This window comes from Coenobita brevimanus, chromosome 8 (genome assembly GCF_032717465.1).
Source record: "Coenobita brevimanus isolate Jiangsu-jjx chromosome 8, ASM3271746v2, whole genome shotgun sequence".
NCBI classification, from domain to species: domain Eukaryota; kingdom Metazoa; phylum Arthropoda; class Malacostraca; order Decapoda; family Coenobitidae; genus Coenobita; species Coenobita brevimanus.
Window position 1 is genome coordinate 28563441 of NC_136961.1, and position 26938 is coordinate 28590378.

General features: G+C 41.8%; 1 pseudogene; it reads right to left on the minus strand.

Moving 5' to 3' along the window:
- Positions 1-26938, minus strand: part of LOC145407199 (glutamate receptor ionotropic, delta-2-like) — a 188922-nt pseudogene that overhangs the window by 117113 nt on the left and 44871 nt on the right.

Consider the following 26938-nt stretch of genomic DNA (forward strand, 5'->3'; position numbering starts at 1 on the left):
TTCATCATGATTCAGGGATGGATCGAGGATATCAAACTGACGATCACTCCTGCCACATCCATCACACTCATCACCAACAAACATGAGTGCATGTACACCCCTAACATCACATTCTACAGTGTACCTGTGTCACACACTCTCTTCACCAAGATCCTTGGAGTGACTTGCGACAGTGAATTCACCTTCAGGGACCACAGAACACCTCAGAAGCATTTTATCCCCTGATTCAACACTCAGGACAAATACAGGGACATACTTTAGACATAAAAAAGGAACATTTTCTACTCTAGTGATAATACATTTGATCAGTTAAGTCCTATGCCTCCTTGGTATGTGCCCCTTTCCTAACTCCTAATATAAAACCTTGCGACCATACAGAGCAACGTCGTACATATCATCACTGGCTGCACGAATACCACCCTCACAACTCACTTACACTTCGAAACCAAAGTTTTTACGGTGAGAAATTATCTTGACATGAATGACAGACAATTCTATGTGGCAGTCTGTCGTAACACACAACACCTTGTCATTATATGACTGATCCACATAACACAAACAGATCCATAAAACAATCACCTCACATGCATTACCAGACTTTCTTCAGCAATATCTCATTTACTGACTCTCAAACAGCAATGAAGAAACACCTACATACTCATTTCACGCACACAACACATCTCGGTTAGAACACTATGCTACATGCCCCCCTCACACTCCCAACATCTACTCATCAGAAGTACCCCTAAACAGAACCGACCAATATAATACACCTAGCTTGGTTTAAATCAGGACATCACCCAGCTCTCCTCAGTTACTCATTTATATTTACATTGGGTGGACTCATAGATGGCACACGCCCCGGTTGTAGAGTAGACGCATGCAACACAGCACTCATTATGAAGGAATGAACAACATATGCCACACTATGACGCAGAAACCACTTCAATGGTGTAAAGAAACTGTAGGACGACCCCGTAGGGACAATTTCTCGCCTGCATTTGACAGGTCTGCTGGGCCAGGGTGATCGGGGACGAGCTACAAAAGTATCATTATCGTCTAATAAATGTCACCTAAGAAGCTTTCTTTACGTCGATATCCTCATATACATGCATTCTTTATGAACAAATTCACCCTCCGTATACAGTCAGCTAAACAAATTAGGTGTTATATAATCTATCTGTCTATCTATCTATAGCCCGACGCCCTAATCCCGCAAAGGGTGGCTGCAGACAAAACGCCTCCAAGTCACTCTGTCACCCACCAATTGACTACCCTCCCCCCAACTCAACCCCCCCTCCCTCATATACCTCTCAACTCCATCCCTCCACCTCATCCTCGGTCTACCCCTCCCTCTCCCTCCCTCCACCTCACCTACATACACCCTCTTAGTCAGTCTTTCATTCTCCATTCTCTCCACATGTCCAAACCACCTCAGTGTATTTCTCCTAATCTTTTCAATCACATCCACATCTACCCCACAACGTTCCTTCACTTCTTCATTCGTCAACCTGTCCCTCCACGTCACTCCACATGCTCCTCTCAAGTAACTCATTTCCACTGCTCTCACTCTTGACTTGTTCCCCTCTTGCAAGGTCCACGCCTCGCTTCCATACGTCAGGGTAGGGATCACAATACCATCATGCAGTGACTTCTTAACTTCAATACTCACCTCCCTATTTCTCATCACGGCTTTCAGTGTACCAACAACCTTTCTTCCCTGCTGTACCCTTTCACGTACTTCATCCCCCAAAGTTCCATCCTTACTCATCACACTACCCAAGTACTTGAATGCACTCACATTCTCCATATCCTCACCATCCAACCTCACTGCACACTCTGTGACTTCATTCCTCTCAAACACCATAACTTTACTTTTGTTTACATTAACTTTCAGCTTCCTCCTCCTACACACTGTCCCAAATTCATTCACCAAACCTTGCAACTCCCATTCATCTTCACACAACAATACTGTATCATCAGCAAACAGCAACACCGGAAGCTTCCAAATCTCACCCTCATTCATTAGGGCCAGCCCCACATCCACTGCCCTACCTTGCATCTCCTTTACAACCCCATCCATATATATATTAAACAGCCATGGAGACATCACACACCCCTGTTTCAGTCCCACATTGAGATCAAAGAACTCACTCAGCTCACCATCCACTCGCACCGTAGCCCTAGCTCCCTCGTACATACTCTTCACAGCACTCAACAATTTCCCCTCCACTCCATATATTCTTAATACCTTCCACATACCTTGCCTATCTATTCTGTCATAAGCTTTCTCCAAGTCCATGAAGGCAGCATACACTTTCCTTCCCTTCTCTAGATACTTCTCCACTAAACATCTTAGAACAAATATCTGATCTACACACCCTTTTCCCTTCCTAAATCCCCCTTGTTCTTCTCCAACTAGCTCCTCTGTCATATGCCTAACCCTATCAATGACTATTCTACCATATATTTTACCAGTCACACTAAGAAGGCAAATACCCCTATGGTTACCACATACTTCTCTCTCCCCTTTTCCTTTGTACAGAGGAACAATTATACCTGATTTCCAGTCCTCTGGAACCCTTCCCACTTCCCAGGCCAATCTACACAACTTCCATATCCACTCCACAACAATCTCACCCCCATACCTAAGCATTTCACCACACACTCCATCAATTCCTGGGGCCTTTCCCAGCTTAATCTTCTTCATCGCTTCCACTACTTCCGCCCTACTGATCTCTTCCTCCCTCCTCTCATCTCTTCTTCTCCCAGTCATTCCCCAACCACTTATACTCACACTGCTCTCACTCTCTACATTCAACAAATCCTCAAAGTGCTCCTTCCATCTCCTCAATTTCTCTCTCTTCTCCACCAACAATCTATTATTCCTATCTTTCACTCCCCTACTATTTCCCCTTTCACACTGCCTTACTTTCTTTACCTCCTTCCAAAACAATTTCTTACTCTCCCTCCATTTCACACTCAGATTCCTCCCAAACTCTTCATCCACTTTCTTCTTACTCTCCTTCACCAGTCTCTTAACCTCCCTTCTCCTGCTCACATATACCTCTCTCTTCTCTCTCTCATCTTCTCCCCTACCTCTACTCGCCAACTATTCACCATATGCCTTCTTCTTTTGTTCTACAGCTCGTTTCACCTCATCATTCCACCATGCTGTCCCTTGCTCACCCTTGCATCTCCTCCTCACTCCACAAACCGCCTCACACGCTGCGCCTATCTCTTCCGTGAATATCTTACATACGTCTTCCACCCCTTCCATCTGCTCTAGCTCATACCTTCCCAATCTTTCTTCCACTATGCTCTTATACATTGCCATTTTCTCACTATCTTGCAGTTTCTCCACTCTTCTCACAGGAGCTGCTTCCTCCTGTCTTCCCCTTCATCTCCTCAACCACTTTCTTTGCAGCTCCACCTTGGCCATCACTAAGTGATGGTCCGAGACTCCATTCCCCCACCCTCTCCACACTCTTGCATCCAACACTTGTCTTCTCATTCGCTCATCCACACACACGTAGTCTATCATTGCCTTTCGTTCAACAAGTTCACCATCCATCCTCCTCATTACTCTCCATGTGTACCGGTGGATCATCTTATGACGAAAGTAGGTGTTGGCTATTGCCAACCCCTTACCAGCACAGATGTCCATCAAAGCACTACCATTCCCATCTACTTCAGCTGGCACACCCCACTGACCAACCACTCCGTCCACTCGTACATTCCCAACTTTGCCATTCATGTCTCCAATCAACAGCACTCTCTCGCTCCTCTCAAACTTGTCCATACATGCTTCTACTCTCGCCCAAAACTCATCTTTCACTCTTGCCACTCGATCCTCTGTTGGAGCATACACACACACAATCGCCCATGCTTGTATACCTACTTTCATCCTCACCCATACAATCCTTGCACCCACTGTTCCATACTCTCTTATATTCTCCTTCCACTTCTTGCTTATCATCAGACATACTCCCTCTTTTGCCCTCTCATTCTCACTGACTCTCGCACATATACCTACACCATATTCCCATTCTCTCACCCTTTCACCTCTCCATTTAGTTTCAGTCAATCCACATATATCCACTTTTGCATCCTCAAGCACCTGAACAATCTCTCTCTCTTTCACTTCATCATTCACTCCTCTCACATTCCATGTTCCCACCCTCAGCATGTCCTTTGTCCGTTCCTTAGTCGTCAACGTATGGTCCGTCCAGGTCCGAGGCGCTTTATTAGCTTTTTTAGTTAGTTCTTTTTACGGGGTGGGGCACTAACCCACCACCAACCCTTTTAGTCGCCTCGTACGACAAGCAGGGATACTGGAGGAGTATTCTTGAAAACCCCCCTACCCCCATCAGTTGTTATTATCTACGCCAGTCCAACAGAGTGAAATTTTTACTTTCATTTGGCTTACATTTCTATGTCGCAGCTTCCATGCCTACGTTCTTTGCGTATTTTCTTGAATTTGAAAATGTCATCAGTAAACTGAGAATCCATGAAAGTGCTTTTGGTTTGAGTTCTCGTCAGTTACTTAGAAATAGGTAGCTTATCGGGAATATTATATATTTAAATCGTCCATGGCAAGTTCAGAAAAGTGTGTTGCATGTGGACAGTTAATAGGATAAGGAACAAGTGAATGGAGAAAGATGCATAATAAGGAAGTTTGTTCAGAAATGTGTGCTGAGTGTGGACATTGAATACAATAAAGAGCAATGTAAATGGCGACAGATGGATTAAAAGGAAGTCTATGAACACAAGGTGAAGAGACTGTGGTAAGATGGCAGGGGTATGGGGAAAGAATAGGTGTGAAGAGAGTGGTGAGAAGGGCACGTCTGGGTGAATTTGAAGGTGGGAGAAGGCGTGGTAGGACTAGAAATAGGTGAATAGAGATGGTAAATGAATATGTGAGAAACAGAGCTACAGGAGTTAAAGAGGCACGGGAACTGACTAGTGATCCAACTGGTTGGATGAATTTCATGTGGGGGAGTGTATTACAAGAGTTTAGCAACCCATTTTAATTTGACAGTCGTCGGATTGGCTCTGTCTGATGGGTAATTGTGTGGAACCAGGATTCTGGGGGTTTGAATGGTGCCCGAATGGAAGTGTGACTCATTCAACTGGGTAAACTTTGATTGAGATCTCAGTTTTTCGTTTTTGATTATCGATTCTGGCCCTCTCGACACTGCCTTACATTACTGTGGGTTGGAAAGGTCTGGATGATGATGATGAATCGTCACAACGTTTTATTCCTCCTTTATGAATTGTGATAATATCTTACAGAAGAATAATACTGACCTTCTGATTTGTAAGACAAATAATAGCAGAGGAGATATTTTGCTAAACAGAACAGATTATGTACCTAAAAGGTATGATATCAATCGTAATGCTACTATCCATCCATCCATCCATCATCCAATCCTACGTTGCTCCATGAGGTGCGTAGGAGCCTGGGGCTAGGCAAATTGGTCCTGGCATTTAAGATGAGAGTGAACAGCCTCACTCATCCCTGATGGCATTATATGAGCAATAAACTCCAACCACCCCTTGGATATAAACCTTCACCGGCTCAATCCGATTGGAGAGCCGTTGTTACCCACAAGCCACCAGGCGCCAAAATCTGGTTATATGGTTACCACCCAGCATAGTAAATGGTTTCCTAGTGTACAGAAAACCACTTGGCTTGTCACTCAGTGTAGAGTCACCAACAGGCAGAAGGAAGAGGAAAGAATGAAGGAAAGAAAGACAGAAAAGGATGGATGGAAAGAAGGATGGAGGAGAGGAAAGAGCAGACACCCGAAAGCAGCACTACATCGAGTGAGTGGATGGTGAGCTCCTCCACACACACACACACACACACACACACACACACACACACACACACACACACACACACACACACACACATACACACACAAATATATATATATATATATATATATATATACACACACACATATATATATATATATATATATATATATAATATATATATATATATATATATATATATATATATATATATATATATATATATATATATATATATATATATATATATATATATATATATATATATATATATATATATTATAAAGTATATGCCACTAAATAATTAAAATCATGTAAGCTGGCATCTGTAAAATGATTGTGACATTAGATCAAATTAGACGTATCAGCAAACTAGTCAGACTGAGCAAAATTATAGAGGATGAATCAAAGCATCACAGAGTTGCTTGTTTATCCCAGGTATCATGTACAGCTGGGCAAGCAGAAAGTGCGAAAAAAGGAGTATATGGCAACATCTGGCAGTTCCCTGTAGTAAGCCGACGTATCTTTATGAATGAAACACTCACAGCCTAGAGCCTGTGTCAGGTAAAACCTGATCGGCTGAACTTTTGGGTGGTTAATAATTAATAACGAATAAGTGGTAGGAACCAATTTATAGAGAATACTACTGTATTTAATGAAAGAACGCGGAGTATAATAATGAACGTTAGCAATCTGTAAAACGTAACTGGCAACATAGCAATGAGCAGCTCGTCAGCTGGTAATTTCGTTTATTTATGATCTTTGAAGCTGCTGAAACGAAGCCTAGTGAATCAGACTAATAGATGCTGACTTCTGACGAAGACAACAGGCAATGCTTTCTTTAAGGAATACTGATATTACATCTCATCAATTTCTAGGGTTATTACGCTCTATGACACATGATGTCTATTAAAATGCTTAGGCAGTAAATTAATACTAAATTTATTTTTTCGTTATTACCTTTTATATTTGATCCCAATATAATATATAGAAATAGGAAACACAAGACTGCACTAGGCCACAAAGACCTGAGAAGGAGAGAAGAGGGGCAGCAAGCATGAGTGAAAAAGAAGGAAAGGAGGGACAGCTGAAGAGGTAAAATGGATTGACTTTGGACCGAAGGGGCGCCAAAACCACTTAACTATCTCCCACGTTTCTGAAGGCAATACCCCCCTACGGGGTTCATCTTAGTATAAATGCACTGCACTGGAAACGCAAAAATATAGTCATATAATCAGTAACATTCATATATTATGAGATGGTTACCTTAAAATTCCTCCCAGCAGCTCCACTTAATTACTTTCATGTCCATGAGATGCATTCAACACCGTTTTGCAACATCAAACAGGGTCTAGGTGACCAAATATCCAATTTTAACTTGCAACACCTAACCAACACCAATCCCTCCTCCACATTATTTGGAAGAGAGGAGAGGAAAGAGACAGCGATGAAGACAGTGAAATGAAGAGGTTACGCAATGGATAACTGGCGTTAATTAACACTGACAGCCGTGGGGTTGTCTCCTCATTTGAAAACGTAATTATATTGATTGACGCTAGTCATCCCCCGAATCGAGATTATTAAACCCACACCATCGGGCAGTGACTGGCAGACTGGGCTCTCATCGGTCACAGTTTGTCGGGCATGACTGTGATGTTGTCCACACTGCTGAGTAGGCTAGCTGGTCAAGCCATTTGTCAGTAGGTGGTTGGCAGCGCATAAGTGCGGTATCACCATGCGCAACACAGTTGAAAAGAATACGCAGTAGCCAGGTCTATCTATCTATCTATTGCCAGACGCCTCAATCCCGTTTGGGGTGGCCACAAACAAATCGCCTCCAAGTCGCCCTGTCCCCCGCCATTTCACTACCCTGCTCCCAACTCACACCCCCCTCTCTCATGTACCTCTCCACCCCATCCCTCCATCTCATCCTCGGTCTCCCCCTCCCTCTTCCACCCTCCACCTCACTCACATACACTCTCTTCGTCAGTCTTTCACCCTCCATCCTCTCCACATGGCCAAACCACCTCAGTGTGTTCCTCACAACGCTTCCTATCACATCCACATCAACACCACAACGCTCCTTTATATCCTCATTCGTCAGCCTGTCTCTCCACGTGACTCCACAAGCTCCTCTTAAATAACTCATTTCCACTGCTCTCACTCTTGACTTGTGTCCTTCCAACAACGTCCAAGCTTCACTTCCGTACGTTAGAGTTGGTATCACAATACTGTCATGTAGTAACTTTTTTCTTCCATGCTCACTTCCCTGTTTCTTATCACTGCTTTCAAGGAACCAGCAACCTTTCTTCCCTGCTGTACCCTTTCAAGCACTTCACCCTCCAAACCTCCATCCTTACTCATCACACTACCCAAATACTTAAACGTACTCACATTTTCCAATTCCCCACCATCCAACCTCGCCATACATTCACTGACTTCACCTCTCTCAAAGACCATCACTTTACTCTTCCCTACATTCACCTTTAGGTTCCGTTTCTTACACACTCTCTCAAACTCATCCACCAAGCCTTGCAGCTCCCCTTCATCTTCACTCAACAACACAGTATCATCTGCAAACAACAGTACAGGGAGTTTCCAAACACTATCCTCTCTCACCAGGGCCACTCCAACATCCACTACCCTACCTTGTACCTCTTTTATTACCCCATCCATGTACAGATTGAACAACCATGGAGACATGACACATCCCTGTTTCAAACCAACTTTCAAAGAGAAAAATTCACTTAGTTCACCATCCACACGCACTGCAGCCTTAGCACCATCATACATACTCTTCACAGCATTCAACAACTTCCCATCTACTCCATATATTCTTAACACTTTCCACAATCCTTGTCTATCCACCCTGTCATATGCTTTCTCCAAATCCATGAAAGCCGCATACAACTTCTTTCCCTTCTCTAGAAACTTTTCCACTAAAGATCTAAGAATGAATATCTGATCTACACAACCTCTTCCCTTCCTAAAGCCTCCCTGTTCTTCTCCAACTAATTTCTCTGTTCTTTCTCTAACTCTGTCTATAAGTATCCTACCATACACTTTTCCTATTATACTAAGAAGACAAATGCCCCTATGATTACCACACACTTCTTTTTCCCCTTTTCCTTTGTACAAGGGAATAATTATACCTGACTTCCAATCCTCCGGGACTCTACCTTCCTCCCAGGCCAATCTGCACATCTTCCACATCCATTCTACTACTATCTCTCCCCCATGCTTCAGCATTTCACCACACACTCCATCAATTCCTGGGGCTTTCCCCGATTTAACTTTCTTCATTGCTTCCACAACCTCTATCCTACTGATTTCTACCTGTCTTCTCACCTCCCTCCTTCTCCCAGCCATTCCCCAGCCACTTATACTCGCATTACTTCCATCCTCTACGTTCAACAATTCCTTAAAGTGTTCTCTCCATCTGCTCACTTTTTCTCCCTTCTCCACTAGTAATCTACCATGTTTATCTTTCACTCCCCTGCTAACTTCACTTCCACCCTGTCTTACTCTTTTCACTTCTCTCCAGAACATTTTCTTACAGTCCCTCCACTTTACACTCAAATTCCTTCCAAATTCCTGATCCACTCTCTTCTTACTCTCTTACTAATCTTTTCACCTCTCTCTTCCTTTCCACATATAACTCTCTCTTCTGCCTCTCAACTTCTTCCACGTCCCTATTTCTCATCCATTCATTGTATGCTTTCTTCTTTTGTGCCACAGCCTGTTTCACCTCTTCAGTCCACCACGCTGTTCCTTGCACCCCCTCCGTCTTCTCTTCCTTCCACACACCACATCACATGCTGCACATATTTCTTCTGTAAATATCTTACACACACCTTCCACGTCTCCCATCTGCTCCAATTCATATTTGCCCAATCGTTCCTCCACTTCTCTCTTATAATCTGCCTTTTTTCTCATCCTCTTGTAACCTTTCCACTCTCCTTGCAACTACTCCTTCCTCTCGTCTTTCCCTTCTTCTATTCCTCCATCTTACTTGCATCCTAATTCTGGCCACCACCAAGTAGTGGTCAGAAAGGCCACTCCCCCAACCTCTATAAACTCTTGCATCCAATATACATCTTCGCATCCTTTCATCCACACACACATAATCAATCATTGCCTTCCTTTCATTCAGTTCACCACCCACCCTTCTCATCACTCGCCATGTATACCTGTGGATCATTTTATGCCTGAAGAGGGTATTGGCTATTACCAACCCTCCCAGCACAGATGTCCACTAACGCACTCCCATTCTCATCTATCTCAGCAGGCACACCCCACTCACCAACTATTCCATCCACCTTCACATCACCAACTTTACCATTCATATCACCGATCAAAAACACTCTCTCATTCCTTCCAAACTTTTCCATGCACACTTCCACATTTGTCCAGAACTCTTCTCTCACTCTTCTAGCACGATCTTGCGTTGGCGCATACACACACACAATCGCCCACATTTGTATTCCAACTTTCAACTTTACCCACACAATCCTTGACCCAACTGATCCATACTGTCTTATGCTCTTCTTCCATCTTTTACTCACAACTATACACACTCCTTCCTTTGCCCTCTCATTCTCATCTACTCCTGCACATATACCCCATCCATACTCCCATTCTCTCACACTTTCTCCTCTCCATTTTGTTTCAGTTATTCCACATACATCCACTTTCGCATCCTCAAGCACCTGGACAATCTCTCTCTCTTTCACCTCATCATTCGCTCCTCTTACATTCCATGTACACATTACCAAGTCCTTTGTCCGGTCCTGGGTCGTCAACGTTTGGTCAGTCCTTGTCCGAGGCTTCTTGTTTGTTTTTTTAGTTAGTTGTTTTCCGGGGAGGGGCACTAACCCTCCGCCAACCCTTTTAGTCGCCTTTTACGACAAGCAGGGATACTGGGGGAGTATTCTTGAAAACCCCCCTACCCCCAGGTATGGTATATTAATTGTTGCAATTGTAAAATATTAATTTAGCATGCAGAAAAATGTTATGGTTAAAGAGCCAACTTTTTGAGGATGGCAGGGTCGTCGGCCCATGCCAGGTGCCAAACCACCGGGAAGTGTCTGGTGATTTCCCTCAACTAAGGGCACTAGCAGATCACTGGTTTACCCATCAAAGTTGCCACAAAGTGTTCGATGACAGGCTTATCACCCGTGACCGTTGGGCACTGCTCGATAATGTGGACGGGACTATTAGATCACATGCTTACTTTGATTTGCTGTGTAGTTTATTAGTGTATAACTTACTGGCATTCACTATCGATTGCCAGGATGCTCACCGTGTGCGATATAGCTGCATGATGAGCACAGTGCTGATTCCAAAACATATCTCACAACGGTTTTACCTCCTTTTATCTTTTCCAAGAAAATTCATAGCAACCATTTAATAGGACATATTTTTTAATGTGGCGAAAATGAATGCAAGGAAAGCATGCTAATCAAATATGAACATTTGTTTTTATCTAGCCTATTTGCCACCAATGATGATTTTTATTTTCTACTCTGAAATATCTCATCATCGGTAGGCATGGAACAAAATCACAATTATTTACAGTAAGTTTATTTCCTCTGACAAAATATTCATTCCTCATAATATTATAAAATAATATTCTTTCCAAAATAACATGTGTGATCTATATACGACAAACAGATAAATAATACTCCTGTTTTAATTAGCTCTTCCACTGTCCCTCATTTCCTCCTTTTTCCTCCATGCTTGCTTAATGTGCCTCGTCCCATCGACGTATGGATACATTACAACATTTTGCATTTGCCAGTCCCGATGACGTACTGGTACATTGCACAACTGCAAGGTTCATAATTTGCACAATTTTCAATTTTCGCATGTGATTTTTCGTACGTATACACGGGACACCTTCCTCTATTCCTCTACAAGATGCCAAGCAGGGACAATGCCTTACACCGCATAACCTCACCCCCCCCTGCACGCCATTGTCTCGGCAATTCACCTGTTACCAGTGACCTGGCCAATAAAAACATTCAGGGCCAGAGTGATTCCCCAATCGATGACAATGTGGAGGACAAAGTTTACATAGCATTAGAAGAAGAAACAGTCAGAAATGATGATCAGGTAATGTGATGAGTTAGTGAGTGAAACAATGCTTGTAATACCTATATTACTGTTTGAAAACCAATATACTATCATACTTCATATAAATTCGTACCAAGTAAATAAATACTGTTTATGAGTGGTGTGATATAGTTACCCTCCCATAGAACTCGTTTTCTTTGGTGCCACCCTGATAGAAAACCCAGTAAGGTAAGGAGGTACTGATACCTGGATCGAGTATTTTAAACCTCAGATGAGTGATTTCTCTATTGAATTTTCGATGTTTCTCACCAAGAGCGGAGGTTTTAGCCAAAAAAATTTTTTTCGAAAATATCTCGGGATTGGGGGGTGTCGGAGGTGCGAAATAGCTTGGGACGTGACGGGTTAACCTTCCTTTCTATCTCCTTCTCCCATGTGCTACAAGATCTTTGTGGCCTAGTGCAGTCTTCTTTTTCCTATATATTTACTGAGAAGAAATATAAAGGGTAATAAGGATACAATAGATTTAGCATTAGTTTACTGCCTACGCATTTTAATAGACATCATGCATCATAGAGCGTAATAACCCTAGAAACTGACGAAATACACCAATATTAGATTACTGTAAGAAAGCATTGCCTGTTCTCTTCATCAGAGGTCAACATCTATTAGCCTGATTCACTAGGCTTCGTTTCAGCAGCGTCAAAGATCATGAATAAACGAATCTACTAGCTGACGTGCTGCTCATTGCTATGTTGCCAGTTACGTTTTACAGATTGCTAACATTCATTACTCTATTATACTCCACGTTCTTTCATTAAATACTATAGTATTCTATATAAATTATTTTCTACCACTTATTAGTTATTAACCTTTTTTACATATAATATGATAAAAATATTTGCTTCATCACCACTCAAGAGTTCAGCCAATCACGTTTTACTTGACACAGGCTCAAGGCTATGAGTGTTTCATTCATACAGATACGTGGACTTACTGCAAAAAACTGCCAGATGTTGCCATATACCCCAATTTTTTTTTCACTTTCTACTTGCTACAACTTCACAAAGTTCTTATGTTGAAGTAATTTACAGCCAAATTCAAAAATTGCCGACAATCATCAACCGGAATTGACCCCTGCCATCCATATAATGAGGTTATGACACACCTAATGTCTGACTTAGCTCGTATCTCTGACTGGGATAAAAATAGTCTTGTTGTTCTTAATGCATCAAAGACTCAGTTTTTACACTTATCAACTCGTCAAAATCTTCCACAAGAATACCCACTAATGTTTAATAATATCCAGCCCAGTTATACGTTATCCTTGAACTTGCTAGGGGTTTCATTCACTCGGGACTTATCTTGGAAAGATCATATTGCAGCTCTTGTAAAATCTGCTTCCAAGAGATTAGGTGTGCTAAGCCGACTCCGTGCCTTCTTTACCCCTGCACAGTTGTTGACTCTATACACGGGTTTTATTCACCTGTGTTTAGTGTACAACTCCCATGTGTGGGAAGGCTCCCTACATACAGCACTTCTCAATAGGGTGGAGTCAAAGGTTTATCGTCTCATCAACTCTCCTCCTCTTACTGGCTCCCTTCAACCTCAGTCTCCTCCCTGCACTGTTGCCTCTTTATCTCTTTTCTATCTCTACATCAATGGTCACTGCTCCTCTGAACTGTCTGCTTGCATCCCCCCACCTCTACGATGAGTGCACAGCACTCGTCTAGCAACAAACTCTCATCCCTTTTCTATCCAACTCTCTAATGCAAGATTTAACCGTTACTCCCAATCCTTCATTTATGCAATGGCTCAACTCTGGAACTGTCTCCCTCTGTCTGTATTTCCTGCTTCCTCTGATCTCCAGTCTTTCAAACGCAGTGTGTCCAGGCATCTCGAAATGAACGAATCTTGAATTTGGCTCACTTTTGTATTGTTTTTGTTTTCCCTGGAAGGAACTGTTATCCGGGCTCAGCCTTTGGTTCCTTCTTCCTCGCATAAAAAAACAATTCTTATTCCTTCCCACGCGGCTAAAGGAATCCTTCCTTCTCACATTCATTTGTTGTCTGTTTCTTATTATCTATCTATCTATATACCTAGGCTGCTTCCCCCAAGGAAAGGGAGGTAGCCGAGACAGGACGACACACTCCCCATTTACTCATCCATTCAAACACATTCATTCGCATCTTTGCCCCAAAGGGGAGAACGCACAGATCCTCACCGCACCACACCGCACAAGGGTCAAATGCGCAATGCAATCAGTGACATCCGCAGCAGGGCCTGACAGCAGAACTGGTTTACCCCTGCCACATCATAACAGGCCCATCCCCTTACTCACACCTGACCTAACTAGTTGATCAGACCCAATGCAGGACAATATCCCCTCAGGGCTGCGTGATCACTTATTCATTCACAATTTCTCTCCATTTATTTCTGTCACGCACAGCCACTCTTCCATGCTCAACAGACATCCCTCTCATATCCAGCGCTCTCTTCACACTGTCCATCCATCCTATTCGTGGTCTTCCTCTCAGCCTTACACCTCTCACATCAGATCTAGTTATCTTTTTCACCAATCGCTCATTATCCATTCTCTCCATATGCCCAAACCATCGCAACACCCTCTGCTCAACTCTACCAGCCATCTCCCGAACAACCCCAGTTCTCCTTCGCATTTCATCATTTCGCACCCGATCCATATGCGTCACTCCACACATACTCCTCAGACATCTCATCTCCATTACATTCAAACATTTCCTCTCGGCTACACCCATATTCCATGTTTCAGCCCCATATAACGCAGTCGGTACCACAACACCCTCATACAGCCTTCTCTTTACATCCATTCTAAGCGAACGACATTTAAACACTTTTTCCATTCCTCCTAGCACCTTTCCTACTTCATTTATTCTAAACTTCACTTCTGCATCTATTCTTCCATCCACAGCAACATGTGACCCTAGATATTTAAAACAATCTACCTCCTCAAGCAACTCACCATTCAAAACTATATTCATCCCCCTACCATTTATCAACCTCGTACACTTCATCACTTTACTCTTATTCTCATTAACTTTAAATTTCCTCCTTTCACACATCCTTCCAAACTCCTCTACCAACTGTCTCAATCTCTCCTCTGAATCAGTCACCAGTGCAGTATCATCTGCAAACAGCAGCTGCTTCAGATTCCACTCTCCACCATCAACATTCACCAGACTCAGACCTCCACCTAAAACTCTTGCATTCACCTCCCTTACAACACCATCCATGTAAATATTAAACAACCAAGGCGAATCACACATCCCTGTCACAGCCCCACTCTCACGGGAAACCAATCACTCACAGCATTTCCCACTCTTACACACGCTCTACTATTTACATAAAAACTTTTCACCCCTTTTAGTAACCTACCATCCAATCCATACAATCTTAAAAAAGTCCACAAAGCCTTCCTATCAATTCTATCATACGCATTCTCTAAATCCATAAATGCCCAAAACACATCCTTGCCTTTCGCTAAATACTTTTCACACACTTGTCTCACAGCAAACACCTGATCAACGCATCCCCTCCCTCTCCTAAAACCACACTGCTCATCACCAATCACTCCCTCTGTACCCTCTCTCACTCTCATAATTAACGCTCTACCATACACCTTACCTACAACACTCAACAGTCTTATACCCCTAAAGCTAGTACATTCATACTTATCACCCTTGCCTTTATACAACGGGACCACACAAGCACTTGCCCAATCAATTGGCACCATACCTTTCTCAAAGCACACATTCAACAATCTTACTAACCAGTCAACAATAGTCACTCCACCACTCTTCAGGCATTCCACAGCACACCCATCCATACCTGCCGCTTTCCCTGTTTTCATCTCCTTTACTGCCTTCTCCACTTCCTCCTTCGTGATCAAAGAATTATTCAACTCTCCCAACACATTTATACCTTGCACCCTTCCAACCGCCACAATCTCAGCCACCCTTTCCTCCTCTACATTTAACAATCTTTCAAAATACTCTGCCCATCTCTTCCTTACTGCATCCATCTCAATTAACATCCTTCCATCCTCTGCTTTTACTCGTTCTTCCTTCCCAGACTCTCCCTTTCGCACCCTTTTCACCTCCTTCCAAAACATTTTCTTATTCTGTTGAAAATTCTCTGTCAGCCGCCTACCCCACCTCTCATCTGCTGCCACTTTAGCATCACGCACAGCCCTTCTCGCTCTATTCCTCTTTTCCTTATACCTATCATATGACATCTCATCCTTCCTCTGCAGCCACACTTCATATGCACGTCTCTTCTCAGCCACAGCCATACTTACTTCCTCGCACCACCATTCACTTCCTTTTCTTACACCACCACCCACACGTCTCACACCACACACCTCTTCTGCATGCCCCACCACAGCACTCTTAAACAACTGCCATTCCTCCTCCACGCTGCCATTTTCCCGATCTTTCACTGTGTTCCACTCATCATTCAATTTCTCCTGATACTCTATCTTTTTCTCTCTTTTATCCAACTCACTCACTTTCAAAACCTCCCTGCCACACCTAACCCTCCTAGCTCTCACCCATCTCTTACCTACTCTTAACTTTCCCTCCACCAGGTAGTGGTCAGGCATACCTCCACCCTCCCCTCTCAGAACTCTCACATCCAACAATCTTCCTATTACATTCCTAGACACAACCACATAGTCCATCAAAGCTCTATCAACAACCCTTCCACCCTCCTGTCTCACCCATGTATACTTATAAATATCTTTCTTCTCAAACAGCGTATTCCCAATCACCATCTCTCGTTCAACACACATCGCTATCATTCGTTCCCCATTTTCATTTCTTCCAGGCACACCATGCATACCAACTACGCCTTCAACTGCTACATTTCCCACTCTAGCATTGAGATCTCCCATCATTACCACATTCACATTCGCTCCAAAACTCTGCAGACACTCATCAACATCATTCCAGAAAGACTCCCTCTCTTGTTCATCCCTTTCACTACCAGGCCCATATGCACTCACAAACACCCACAACTCACGTTAAAATTTCGCTTTCACCCACATCAGTCTCGATGACACCTCCTTCCATTCAATCACACATTTCCGTACTTCCGGACTCACTAACAAGGCCACACCTGCTCTTGCCCTTCGTCTATCAACACCTGACAATCTTCCATTCACACTTCCAAACATAGATTCTCCCTTCCCTTTCATCTTCGTTTCACTCAAAGCTAACACATCCAACTTTCTTCTCACAAACATTCTCCCAGTCTCCTCCCTTTTAGCTTCAATCGTACTACATCCACGCACATTCATAGACCCAATCTTCAGGGTACGGGGATAACTCCATCCCCCATCCCTTTCTCTGGCCTGTCTCTTTTTAGGAACTAAAAAACAGAGGAGGGGGTCCCTAGTCACAATAAAATAGATCACATGACACCTTTCACAAACCTTTAGTAATGGTTCTACCTCTGAGATATAATACTATGTCAGAAGTGTCAGCGTTTCTGGTTTCCATTCTTTTATAGATCATTTTAAAAAATCGGATAAACTGTCAAAATGTTTATCTTGATGTTCACTTCCCTCAAAGAGCTATATATTTACCTACTAATGTTCTGTTAGAGTAGACCGCATTTCCTTTCAGTATATAATGAAGCTAATGCATTCATGATTATGAATAAGATTGTTATTAAAGAATATATTTCTATTTCTTTTACCACACTGTATCAGCAGTGTGATGGAGGTGCTTGGGTTCTGGCATGACACTATAGAATGTGTGTATGCATCATAAAAATAAATAAATAAATAAATAAATAATCTGCGTTCTTACCTTTCAGAATTTAAGCCAGTGATGTACCGGAGACATATGGAAAAATTATAGAAGCCTAGAATCAAGCGTTTATTACCACTTTCAAATGGAATAAGCTATACACATCTACAGTATAAACGGCCTGCCAAAAGTTTTCCCCTGGTAATGTGGGATGGTGTGAGGCATCATCCCAGAATGTTGTGACATAGAAAGCTGTTTTAAAAATCTTTAATACTTATAATGCCATATTATGGGAAGACTTTCTGTATATATTATGAGGCATATGAATACTGACATGATAACATCTAGACCAATGGTTCTCAACCTGGGAGGCATGGGCAGTTTCCAAGGGGGACGCAAAGACTCAAAGGAAAAACAGAGTGAACTGAAAGTGTGTGTGTGTGTGTGTGTGTGTGTGTGTGTGTGTGTGTGTGTGTGTGTGTGTGTGTGTGGTGAATTACCAATTTGTATTGAGTATTCATATTCTGTCTGCTCCAGCTTTCAAAGCACTATTTTTTTTTTTTTTTTAATCAGTGGAATAAGCTTTTTTTTTTCTTTTCTTTTCTCCTGTGATGCCTGGCCACCTCCACTCCTTTTTTTTGTTTACTTTCTGTTTCTAATCTGATCACTAATGAGACACCAAGAAGTCTTATACTGCAAGATGGACCACAGCTCAGTTAAAAGGCAACCGTCACCCAAGCCTCCCCTCCATTTCCCTATAATGGGGATAGTGGAGAGCAGGATAAGGGCTAATTCAGTCTGTATTCGCCTGGGTTATCGTTAACCTGAAGCTGCGGCAACAGCAAATAACAGGTACCAGACACAACAAACTTCACCCAACAGCAGTTATTTTATTGTTGTTAAATACCGACTTGTTTCGACCATTTAGTGTCGGTGCACAATTAAAGTCTAGGGTAATTGCACAAATATTTTCGAGTTGCGTCCTCTGAAAATCCGTGATCTTGCATTTGACCTTTCAAGGTCATTCAAGGTCAAAGGTCATGTTCCCAAATGAAAGCCCATATGATACTTCCTCTATCTTGGTAACAGTATATATCTCTATCTTCAACGAGTTTCGAGTTATAGCACCCTGGATATCCGTGACCTTGAGTTTGACCTTTCAATGCCACTTACGGTCAAGGGTCAAAGTACCGATTGAAAACCCATGTGGGTTTTCTATATGTTGATAATGGCTATCTTCAACCAGTTTCGAGTTATAGCCCCCTGAATATCCGTGACCTTGAGTTTTACCTTTATAGGTCATTCAAGGTCAAAGGTCTTGGTGGCAAATGAAAGCCCATGTTACGAGTTCCTGTATGTTCCTAATAGTAAATATCTCTATCTTCAATCGTTTTCAAGTTATAGCCCTCAAAAACCGTGACCTTGATTTTGACCTTTCATGGTCACTCGATTATGTCCAAAATTTAATCTCTTTCTTTGGGGTCCATTGCCCACATATCCTGAAAGTTTCATGTAATTTTATTCAGCCATTTTTCTGTAATGTTGCTGACAAACAAGGAAACAAACAAACAAACTCGACCAAAAACAATTCTTCGCCGGACTCCGTCCAGGCAAGGAAAATATTCGTGAATAATTTTTACGATGGCAGGAAGTGGAGGAGGGGGGGGAGCCGTGGGTTTGTGGACCAAGGCTGAGGGAGGCGCAGCTGGAAAAAGGTTGAGAACCGTTGACCTAGACTGTGAAACTGTCACTAAATTCCACGTGCGTTTGACTTACCTCCCTCATTACTAGACCCAGCATTCCTGTCCATGTGCCGTCTTTTTGCCTTGTGCCCCAGGTTCGGTTAGGTGATCTCTTATAGGTGAAACTGAGAAATTCAGGAAACATGGAGCACGTCAGTAACAAATCTATACATTACTGTGTAAACAAGCATATGATATGCTGTAAAAATATGAAACTGCAGAGACACCTTTCAGGCTTTAGAGTGTCTTCAAATAGGTTATGTACAGTTTTGCGATAACATGATGGAACAATAATCATTGCTTGTCATAAAAATATACAAAGTAGTAGAGGGATGTGAAACAATGAGGTGCATAAAATGGATCGTCACTAATTTCTGTGTGAGTGATAACCATGCATCTGAAAAACCATTGGCTACTCAAACAGATTCTCTTGCATCTAAATATTTTTAAGCATGCTATCAGCTCACTGAGAAATGCACCTGAAAAGAAAACGTTGTTCATTATTTAATAAGGAAAGGATTAAATCCTAATCAAGATATTGTAACACATTATTGTGAACACTAATGATGTCGATCTCTCTCTTTCTCTCCCATTCATTTACAGTACCTTCATGTCCAAGACGGGTTTGTCCAAGACGTTTCGCGTCCTAGATGGAGACCATAATACTCCTCTAATATGGTTGCATGCTTCCAGTACGGAACCAACGATTCATAACGACCCAAATCCATTGAGCACACAGCTATGATGGTCTCACCCAGTCCAACACGGTTCCCGTGCCCAGGAGAGTGACGTGGTTGCGATGCTGTCCAACAAAATATGAGCAGGCGGGGCATGTACTTTTGTCTCCCTCACCAGTGTCGTGGACACACTTACCATGTGTTGCACTCAGCGTTTGCTCCAAGGTTATTGCCTCTCCTTACGTAACTATGCCTAGGAAACAGTCTGCTAACCCTCTGAAGTGCCGCTATCTACCTCAGGCTACTAAGCTGGAGAAAACAAGCTCAGAAACACACTTTCAAGGTAAGGAAATTTGTTTTGGTGCCAAAACAGGTATAGTTTGATGTTTTTAGGGGCACTTTACAAAGATTTTGTGACAATGATAAATTTTTCCACAAGGTCTTGTGTTGGTCCAAGACGTTTCTCGTCCTAGACGAGACCCTCTGGCGACAATTTTACCGTCTTGGACGCAAGGGTACTGTACAAGGACTCCAACATGGATGTGTTGGCCTTAGTTACCTAATGGCGACTTTCCACACTGTTCGATTACTAACAACATTTCTGTTTAGTCCTTTATCCCTAAAGTTACACTATATGATCTCGTCCTTGGGCTCTTTCGAACTGCTATTTGCACCTCTGTCATGAACGTTGACACTTCTCATCCTCTGCAACTAGTTGTTATCATCCATCCTCTCCACATGCCCAAGTCATCTCAGTCAACCCTTTTCTCATTACAGCACTAATACATTCAAATCCATCTCACCATCTATTGGGGAGGTATTGTGGTAGTCAGAGGACATAGAGTAAAGGAATATTACTTTTGTTTTTACAGTATAATGCAATGTGTAACACGAAATATCACCAAGGAACTGTAAACATTAATACACTATGACGAATCTGGTATTTACTCTCCGGTCTATGAAACCATACCTCCAGGCTCCATCGGCGACTGACGAGCGACGAGAGATTCTGTGAAATATAGATTTTACTAATATATTTTGACGATGAAGGGGAGTCTACATGTGGTGGTGCAGTTCTCGATGGGTGGAACAGTTGCAGCATCCACCCGGGAGAAAAACCTCCCCATTTTCCCCTTCACCTTGCCGTGGGGAGTGACCTGGTCCAAACTCTGTTGTGATACTGTGTTGTATCTGTAGGATGGCCCCACAGAAGTTGTTTATCTATGGCTGAAAGGAATACTCGGCTAGACAGACCGACATTAAGCAACATCAACATCCAATGTACCAGTATTTTCTATGATACATACTGCTTCTGTGGCTTCGTTTATCAATTGAGATCAATACTCAGTTTAGCATTTAAGAGGCAACTACAAAACAAAAAGAAAATGGAAAGATAATGAAGGCTTCCCATAGGCTTGGGTGCCCTTCCGACAACCAAACAATTGGAGGGATAGACTCCCGGGTTAGGCTTCAGCAGCAAACTTCAAGTAAACACGATATAATTTGTGTATGTACCAGCACACAAACGTAACCCACACAGTTATAACTAACACAATACAACTCCAGCCATCCATGGATGAAGTTTGACATACCTGAAGTTTAGCTTCTGGGATAAAAACTCAGCAACATTATTCATGGGTCCCCGGAAGGTGAGACGCTTGCCCCCCGGCACTGTGGGATCATCCACCATCATAGCTACTTGGGTTGGGAATGCTTCAGCTGTCATTATCAAGTGGGGCCGGTGACTGAACCTGCATTGTAAAATTTCTTATAAATAATACATATTGACTGTACAACCAATATTTTTATTATATCTTGTGTAAATATGTGACTTGCGAAGTAAATGCTTTAACTGTTGCTGTTAAATCTATATTTACAGCTATATATTATGGTCCTTTCTCCCTTTTGGACTAAGATACGAATCAATGTATGTGAAGCTGAGAATACTGGGAGTGTGTCGTCCTGTCTCGGCTATCCCCCTTTCTTTTGGGGAAGCAGCCTAGGTATATAGATAGATAAATAGACAGATATTATGATTTTAGGAGAGTCATCATCTGTCACACTTGAATACTGATTCGATTTGAAATAACTTTCCAACATTCGTTACTAGGTTCTCTTCCATTCCATTTCTCTTGCTGTGATCATTTCAAACCTCGCTTCACACACACACACACACACACACACACACACACACACACACACACACACACACACACACACACACACACACACACATATGAGGCTTCAGAGAGACAACTCGCCATATCACGTCACTCTGAGCTGGCCACTCTTGGCCACAACTGGCCATACCTAGATAGTATCTTTATATGAGTCAAGGTCTGAACTAGGTTTAACTATATGGTGTTAAAAATAATAGAACAAGTTTAAGCAAAAGTGTTGGCCAAATAACAGAATCAACCAATTAGTACAGGAATGTGCTGATCAAGTCTCAGCTGTTTTGACTAAGGTACCACAGGCGAGTAAGGACATGCATACTTGTAAGTAAAAAAAATTTCATTCTTAGAACTTACCCAAGAGGACCACCATTCTCAGTAAACTGAATAGGGGAGGAATTAAGAAGAGGGATAAAGCTAGAAAACAGGAATATTTCTACCAGGAACTGACTGAAATGGAAACATATAACAAATCAGTAGAAAGAGCAAACAAATTGGAAAGGGCATTTCTGAGTGAAATGGATGAAATTAAGAAGCAAGTGCACATGCAGAAGGAGGAAAATGAAAAATTAGTAAAGAATTAAACAAGAAAGACTCAACAATAAATGAGCTGTCAGTCGAGGTGTGTTCACTTATCCCTCTGGTGCACTGATAAGTTTTAGTAAGTTTTTCAGGACACGATTTTATTCCACCCCCCTCCCTGCCAGCCTGCCTGCCCGCCTCTGAAAACATGTATTCTCGCCTTATTTTCGTCACCCAAACCTCTATATATTGCTATGAAGTCTACATCATCTTATTCGCCGATGTTTGTTCTAGCCAATACGCAAAAAAAAACAAAGAAAAAAATACAATTATAAAAAAGAAAAATACAATTAAAAGTAAATTCATAAGAAAAAGTATCGTTACCCCAAGAATGTTCGATGCGAAACGAACGTTAGCTGGGCTATGTGGCGGACCCTTGCTGTTCACCCCTCCCCTCTCTAGTGTGGCCATATCACAATCCCATTACAAGAGTTGGAATAATGAGCAAGAATGAGCCATATGGCGGGGAAATATAGTGTATAGAACGTATTTGCATTACCCTGAGCACCCCGCCAGGGATTTGTAATCAAACTCAGCAGGTTTATTATTTTCTTATTATTCAACACTTTTCTCTAAAGAATACAACAAATAAATTATATTGAAGGGTACTAAATCTATAGGCATCGATTTTCTTTTTTTTTTTTTAATGATAGTCTAGCAGGGGTGCACAAGTTCATTTGTTTGCTTTAGAAGGGTGGTTAAATGCTTCAGATGGATGCTTCAGATGTCTAGAAGCTGTTTTGGAAGCAGGGGGTGGGTATACAAAATATTAAAGCAATGAGACTGAACATGTAATATTATTTTCCTTCTACTCAACATTTATTATATGTAGAAAACAATACATATCATTATTACACTGAAATATACTAACCTGGCTTGTATCAGCTTAAGTACTATCATGGTTCTGGCATGGGTGCACATACGCATTGACCATCTGCATGTGTGTTGCTGACTTCAGACCATTCGGTAAAATCTTTATTTAATGAATTCGATGCCGGATAAATAAGCGTATTGTGTCTATGCACAGAGGCCAAATGATCTAATTAGTTTTTATTACCTCTAGCACCAATTCTAATGTCTGTGTCTCGCATAATCGACATTGACGGGTTTCAGGTACAAATTTTCCTGTCCCGTCGTTCCACAACACTTCGTCGTTGTGTCATAGTGCATAGCTCTGAAGGGTAACGATAGTTTTTCTTTTGACTATACATTAGGCTGGCGTGAATAAACATTTCGGAACGTCATTCTCACTTCCCAACATCCTAGTTCGAATGTTTTCCATCATACAGAAAAATGTCATTAGAAGCTTTGATAGAGAATTTTATCAGCTTTCTAATGAGAAAGTCCGGTTGTCTTTCTAATGGGAAAGTCTGGTTGTGATACGATTTGTAGTTTTCGAGAAAATAAAAAACTCAAAGCCATTAAAAAAAACTGATTTGTATTCAGGGAGCTCTACCGCAAAAGTTTTCTTGCACAGGTTATGTTTTTATTTCATAATCTTGTGTAGAATTTCATGAGCTTTGTCAAGGTACCGGCAGATATTTCATGCGCTACATAGTTTCTGAGTAAATTGCAAACAACTACTAGGTACCGACGCCGGTGCTGCACTTTTGTCATGTGCGCACAAAAAGTTATACTCCCACCTAGATCACAACGACTTTTCATCAGAGATATTACATTGTTATGTCCTGTACATACATAGAATTCACTGATCTTTATTATGGTTCTTACAGGAATACTTTTCGAGCAAAAGGACAACAAACGTAGAATACTCCTCTGGGTGCTGCCTACTTTTCCGACTAGCTAGAAAAAAACTCTCTGTTCCCCTGCCTTTACCTAAAAAAAAATATATATATATACTCCCAAAGGCTTATATTTTGGTCATGTACATACGTAGAATTCACTTATCTTTATCATGGTTCGTACAGGAAATCGATACGTCCAATACTTTTCGAGCAAATGGACAACTAAAATTGATTACTCCTATAAATGCTGGATAGTTTTACTGCAAGCGATAAAAAAATAAAAAAATAAAACACTCTTCCCCCGCCTTCATCTAAAAAATATGCTCCCAAAGGCTTATATTTTGGTCATGTACAGTACGGTTGTATTCATGATTCCCTGGACACATCTGAAGGTATATGGCATCCTCCTACTACACGACGTAGTATTTATCTTTGAACGAAGGCAACGATTTTTGTCGTGGCCGCTGATTGGTTACAGAGGCTCATTTCCATTGGTTACCGGTGTGAGAATGAAAAATTACATTCTAAGCATCTCTAGATCATATTGCGTGATAGTGTCAGTATAATGGTAGTAATATCATGTCAGTCGTGCTGGGTAGATGTATCAGCATTATACAGTTGGCTAATATGAGGAACAGCAGCCAATGGTAAGGATTCGCTTCAAAGGATCGAAACAGAATTCTTATTGACCAAATTAAATCACAGTATTTTTTCTGCCTAGCTAATTGATGTTTAACATGTGCCTCAATCCTCCGTTGATGTGTCAAATACTGTTTGACCTAAAGAGCACTGCATCATTTCATACAGTTACTGTATAACGGAACCCTGTGTGTGTGTGTGTGTGTGTGTGTGTGTGTGTGTGTTGGAACTTGACGGAGAGAAGAGTGTATGTTGGAACTTCACGGAGAGAAGCGTCGTTTCTTTTAGCACTACCATTATTATAATTTGATGCATAATTGTAAAACTTATCACATATTTTCCTTTGGCAGCGATCCAATACGTGTTGTAAAAAATAAATAATTAAATAAATAACACGTAGAGCATAAAGTATAAGTATGGGGTTTGCTTTGCATAACGTGAGCGTCGCTTGCTTTAACAATTGTTTCTCCCCATGCTCGGATGTTTCAGCCACTGACGTTTGGGCCACGGACGTTTGAGCCATGGGCCACCGCCCTAGAACGTTTTGGCCTCGGAAGGTAGGACATAGGTTAGGTTTGGTTAGGTTATGTTATGTAAGGTTCACAACACATGATGCTTTAAAACGTCCTAGGTTGGTGGCCAGAAATCCTACATTCGTTTCTCCCTGTAACTGCGCAACAGTCCGGTATTTTATTTCAGGATAATAGTAATTCTTTGCATAAGTGTATGAATCGCACTCAAGTTATGATTTGAATTTGTGTATTATAATACTGATCAGTGACCTCAAAAGCAGTCATTAATAATGTGACACACAGTAAGACACGAGATATAGAGATGGTCATCCCTCTCAGGTTAGGCTCCAAGAGCCCATGTTTTAAGTTATACAGGGTTACACTAATAATGAATAATTACTAACTGAAGATCGGTAGGCCTATATGATATCCGCTGATGCAAATCAAACACTCATCCATGACGCCACAAGGACGCAGGAACCTGTCGGGTTCAAATTACTCCGTCAAAAAAAAAAAAAAAAAAAAAAAAAATGTATAAGTAAATAATATATAAATGACAGGGAAACGTCCGGGAGCCGAATGCTAATCGCCCGCCAGAATATGTTTGGCCAAGTCCAAGATTTTGGCCATATCTTCATACTCTAAAGGTTTCATGTTGATAGCTCAAGCCTTTCATGAAATATATTGTGTTAAAGGCCTGCAATAAAACCTAAGTGATTTCTGACATTCATTTTGGTGACCTTGACCTTGACCCCGAGTGCGCATTTTCGACCTCGGCCACGATTTTGGCCATATCTTGATACCCTGAAGGTTTCATATTATTTCTTAAGCCGTTTATGAGATACAGTGGAAACACACACACGCACACACACAAATATTGTCCCTTTATTCAAGAAAGGAAATAGACAAAATCCACTCAACTACCGACCAGTATCACTGACCAGTGTTGTAAGCAAGGTATTAGAAAAGCTTATAAGAAAAGCTTGGGTAAATCATCTAGAAGAACACAGTATGATAACAGAAAGACAGTTTGGTTTCAGAAAAGGAAAATCATGTGTTGCTAATCTGTTGAGCTACTATGACAGAGTAACAGACACAATACAGGAAAGGGAAGGATGGGTGGACAGTATCTATTTAGATTTCAAGAAAGCATTTGACACAGTACCACACCAAAGACTTTTAT